Raw genomic sequence first — 6,000 nt, forward strand, 5'->3', positions numbered from 1 at the left:
GGCCATTTACTTTTGCAAAACAAGGAGATTTCTTTCAAGTATTCTGTTATGGCTAAGTTCAAATCTTATCTCAATTAAAATGTTATACTACTTTCTTCTTCTCCCAAACTGTATATAAAGGAAGAACTTGTAGGTGGAGGCATTATTTTCCTGGAGGGAGCAGCAAAGTGGCTTGCTATGATGTAAGTGCAGTCCTCACTAGCATACAGTGTGTGCTGCCCACCAGCATGGCCAGCCTCACCTGTCTGGTGTTGGCATAACCATTGAGTGAAAGGGTCAGGGGAGTAAGAAGCAAACTTTGCTACTTGAGGTCACAGAAATGTCAGCTTGCAGTGGAAGAGGGAGATAAGTGAAAAGAGGGGCCTCCTCAGTTACTACTAGAACTGTTGAGGTTTTTTTTTTTTTTAAGATTTTATTTATTTGAGAGAGAGAATGCGAGAGAGCACATGAGAGGGGGGAGGGTCAGAGGGAGAAGCAGACTCCCCGCTGAGCGGGGAGCCTGATGTGGGACTCGATCCCAGGACTCCAGGATCATGACCTGAGCTGAAGGCAGTTGCTTAACCAACTGAGCCACCCAGGCGCCCCAAGGGTTTTTTTTTTTCTTAACTCTATTTCTCAAACGTTTTTAATTGACCAGGCAAATTGATACATAATAGTTACAGATAATTATGTAATAGATACTTGTTGATTTAATAGTTTACTACATAAAGTGTGATTTTAAGGTTACCTGCAATGTGTATTGGATGATCTTTATTTTAATTCCTTTCTAGTTCTGAACTTAATGTTGTAGAGTTAGGTAGGATGGCTCTTAAAACATTCCAAGCTCTACAGACATTTCTCTTTCTAAGGTTGTATTGCTCTTTTATCTACAGCCTCCCTGTTAGCACTTGTGGGTGAATATGACTATAATTTTGAGACCATTTCTTTTGAGAAACATTACTCATGTAATAATGTTGGCGCTAAATATGATTACCACTGAGTTTAGATGTGTTCCCTGGACAAGGGAAAAGTCAGGTACTTGTCAAGAGTTAGTGATGTTGAAGGGCTATCTTGCTAAAATCAAAAATGGGGAGCAGTGACATCATGAGCCACCTTCATGTTAGAAAATATTTTCATCACTGAAAATTACTCCTGTTGTTGTTACCAAATATACTAGTTTTCTGAATTGTTGTCTCTAAGCAAAGAGTAAAAGTGCAAATAAAAACCCCATGATGACTTCCAGAATTTTGTCATCAGCTCACTTTCTCAATATTTATGTTCTAGTCTGGATTGAAATTTTAATGAACTGTGTATAATTTGAAACAAATTTTGAAAGACAACGTGGTAGACAACCATTGTCCACCTCTTTCCTTTCATCTGAGAAGTGGACACTGCTCATTTTCCCTCTGGGGGAGATGTGTGTGGGCTGAGGGAGAGGAGGTGGTGTGGAGGGCTATTCTCACGGTGAGGGTGCAGCCAGTCAGGACAGATTGGCCCTCAGAGACAGACATAAGAGATGGACAGAAAGGATGGTGTGGTATTCAATTCTGGTTCCTGTTGCCTCTAAAACCCAGCTCCACTTCTGCCCTTTCCACCTGCCCTTTTCATGGTCATGTGACCATTAATAGATATTTATGATGGTTTGCCTTCTTTTTCTGTTGTAAGATAAGTTACAAATTGAACTGGTATTGTTGGTGTAGTTCATTGATCCAGCACAGGTATTGGCATACACTTCACTGGCTTACCTGAAATACAGACATTTGACCTGCATCTCAAAGTAACTATGTAGAGGTTGGACATATTGATGAAGCCAGTTTACCTTTGAGCTAACATGGTATGGAACACTGCCCAATAGTGCTCTCTATTAGAATGTGCTGACTGACAACCTGGTCAGGTCCATTCCTAAGCATGATTGGTTCATGCACCCAATGAAGGTGCTCCCTGGAGGTGAAGCTATGTTGGACAATGCTGCAGTGTTGTTCTGCTACTCCACTAGGCCCACTCCATTCCAGCCCTGACAGTACTAGCCCTGAGGCCAGGATAGCTGGGAGTGATGTCATATCTACATGTCCTGAGCTTTTCATTTCCATATCTTTTTAAATTGAGATATACATTACATACCATATAATTCACCATATAGCAGTGTACAATTCAGTGTTTTTAAATACATCCTCAAGATTGTACAACTATCACCACTATCTAATTCCAGAGCATTTCCAGAATGATGGGCATTTGAGCTGTCATTTTTTTGGCTATAACACTATTACAAACATTTGTGTACAAGTTTTTGCATGGACAAATGTTTTCATTTCTCTTGGGTAGATACCTAGGAGTAAAATTTTTGAGTCATATGGCAGCTCTGTTTAATCATTTTGAGGAACTGCCTGGATATCTTCTACAGTGGCTGTGTCATTTTACATCCCTACCAGCAGTGTATGGGGGTTCTCATTTCTCCACATCCTTCTCAACGCTTATTTGTTTTTGATTCTAGAAATCCTAATGGATATAAAGGGTAATTCAGTGTGGTTTTTACTAATCACTGATGCTGAGCATTTTTTTTTTTACAAGATGTGTATATTATCTTTAAAGAAATATCTATTCAAGTTCTTTGCCCCTTGTTAAAATTGGGTTCTTTGTTTTATTGTTGAATTTTTATATATTTTGGATACTAGATCCTTATCAGATACATGGTTTGCAACCCATTCTTTGTATTATCTTTTCGCTCTCTTGACACTATTCTTTGGTGCACAAAATTTTTTAATTTTTATGCAGTCCAGTTTTTCTATTTTTTTCTTTGGTTGCTTATACTTTGATGCATCTAAGAAATCATTGCCTAGTCCAAGGTCATTATGATGGTTAGTTTTATGTGTCAACTTGGCTAGGCTATAGTAACCAGTTATTTAATCAGTCACTAATCTGGTTGTTCCTCTTAAGCTACTTTATAGATGGAGACACAGATACAGGCAACATCTACAATCAGCTGACTTTAAGTAAAGGGGGCCACTCTCAACAATGAGAGTAGACCTCTTCCAGTCAGTTGAAGGCCTTAAGAGAAACAGTTGAGGTTTCTGAATAAATTCTGCATCAAGTCCTACCCGAATTTCCAGCCTGCCAGCTTGCCCTACACCTTTCAGACTGGCCAGCCCCCACAGTCACTTGAACCAGTTCCTTGTAATAAATTTGTCTATCTCTATGTTGTGTCTACCTATATCTATTGATCAATTGATCTGTCTTTTGGTCCTGACTGATACAGTAACAAAGATTTACATCTATGTTTTCTTCTACAAATTTTATATTTTTAGCTTTCACATTGAGGTCTTTGGTTGGTTTGAGTTAATTTTTGAATATAGTGTGAAGGAGGGGTCCAAATTCTTTTGTATGGTGATATCCAGTTATCTTGGCACCATTTGTTGAATGGTCTTGGAACCCTTGTCAAAAATCAGTTTACCATATATGTATGGGTTTATTTCTGGACTTCCAGTTCTATTCCATCAATCTGCTGTAAGTCTAGCTTTAATGCTAGTACCTCACTGTCTTGATTCCTGTAACTTTGCAGTAAGTTTTGAAATCAAGGATTGTGAGTCCTCCAGTTTTGTTCTTTTCAAGATTGGACTATTCTGGGTCCTTTGCATTTCCATATGACTTTTAACACCAGCTTGTTCATTCCTGTGGAAAAAAATTGGAAATTTCTGTAGAGATTGCATTGAATCTGTAGATTGCTTTGGGAAGTATTTCCATTTTAACAATATTAAATCTTCCAACCAGTGAACATGGGATGACTTTATCTACATCTTTGACTTCTTTCAACAGTGTTTCATAGTTGTCTTTGTAGTAGACAAGTCTTGCACTTTTTTAAGTTTATACCTATGTATGTATTATTTTTGATGCTACTGTAAGTGGAATTGTTCTCTTAATTTCATTTTCAGATGATTAATTGGTACAACTGATTTTTTGTATATTGATCATGTGTCTGCAATATTTTTTTCCCTCTGCGGTAGGCTCCCTGAAGAGAAATTTTGTGTACTCTGTAGGTCTAACCCATTTGTATCCTAATTAGATTGATCTTATATCCCAAAGAATCTAAGCCCTTTACTACTTTTCATTAGTTGCTTTTACATTATTCCCAAGTAATGACCAGCACTGTCAGCCACAGCAGCTTATCAAGTCATACGATGAAATGAGTTAGTTGTTAACATTAACTGAAGTTTAATTCCTCTCTCCCAAACATTGATCTTTGCTTCCTTGTTAGATATGTGCTTAGAACAAAGGATGTTTGTTACTGTACAAAGGAAATAATTCCAGGGTAGGGTGTGAAAATGAAGCACGTGCAATAAAGACAACAGTATGAAAATCAGCATTCCATGTTGCCTGAGTAGTGATTATTCTGGAATACTTTGTTATAATTTCAGATCTTCTAATCCCTGTCTTTAGTGATTCTGGACATGGTATAACAAACCTAAAAGTTTCTCTAAAATTATATTAGGGGATCACTTAAAGTTGATAATTTACTTTAAATTAGAGAAATTTTTATTTCGCATTTTGTGTGTGGGGGAGGGGATGGTTATAGGGAGGCCTCTTGAGATTAAAGCTTCTGTGTCCATGCATCATTTTGTCCAGTTAAGTATAATTCATGACACTGGAGCATGATTTTTGAAACTTGGGCCGTTTATACTCACATTTTTACAATTGTTTTTGCAACTGACCGTCCTTTTTGAAAACTCTATGTTTATATTGAAGTATTTTTAAAGATACAGACATTCTAACATTTACCTCTAAATACTTCTTAAAAGTAACATGGGTCCTACATAAGTTATTATCAAAACTAACATAATCGATAATTTTTAATAATTGATATAATTGACATGTAACATTGTTTCAGGTGTACAACGTAATGATTCAACATACGTATAGTGAAATGGTCACCACAGTGTCTAGTTAATATCCATCTCCACACATAATTACAAGACATTTTTTTTTCTTGTGGTGAGAACTTCCAAGATCTACTCTTTTAGCAACATTCAAATATACAATATAGTATTATTAACTTTATTCTCCACTGTATATTACATTCCCACAATTTGTTTATTTTGTAACCAAAAATTTGCACCTTTTTATCATCTTCACCCCATTTTGGCAAACCATCAATCTGTTCTTTTCTTTGTATATAAAGTGTTTTGTTTTTTTGATTCCACAAAAAGTGAGATCATAAGGTATCTGTCTTTCTCTGTCTCACTTATTTTACTTAGCACATAACCTTCTAGGTCTATCCGTGCTGTTGGAAATGGCAGGATTTCCTTTTTTATGGCTGAATAATATTCCATTGTGTCTATGTGAGTATATATATATATATATATATATTTCTTTTCCCCCACATTTTAGCAATTCATTTATTGATGATACTTAAGATGTTTCTGTGTCTTGGATATTGTAAATAATGCTTTGAAGAGCATGGGGGTGCAGATATCTTTTTGAATTAATGTTTTTGTTTTCTTTGAATGGAATTCCTAGATCATATAGTAATTCTATTTTTAATTTTTTGAGAAACCTCCATACTGTTTTCCACAATGGCTGCACCAGTTTGCATTCCCACCAACAGTGCATGAGGATTCCTTTTTCTCCACATTCTCGCCAGCACTTGTATTCTCTTGTCTTCTTAATGATAGCCATTTTAAAAGGTAGAAGTAGTTATCTCACTGTGGTTTTGATTTGCATTTTCCTGATGATAAAGTGATATTGAGCATCTTTTCATGTGTCTGTTGGCCATCTGTATGTCTTTGGAAAAATTTCTATTCAAATCCTCTGCCCATTTTTTAAAATAATTTTTTATTGTTATGTTAATCATCATACATTACATCATTAGTTTTTGATGTAGTGTTCCATGATTCATTGTTTGTGTATAACCCCAGTGCTCCATTCAATATGTGCCCTCCTTAATACCCATCACCAGGCTAACCCATTCCCCCACTCCCCTCCCCTCTAGAACCCTCAGTTTGTTTTTCAGAGTCCATCGTCTCTAATGGT

The sequence above is a fragment of the Callorhinus ursinus genome, unplaced genomic scaffold (genome assembly GCF_003265705.2).
Source record: "Callorhinus ursinus isolate GAN/ISIS: 27379988/994484 unplaced genomic scaffold, GSC_fseal_2.0 scaffold5, whole genome shotgun sequence".
NCBI lineage: Eukaryota > Metazoa > Chordata > Mammalia > Carnivora > Otariidae > Callorhinus > Callorhinus ursinus.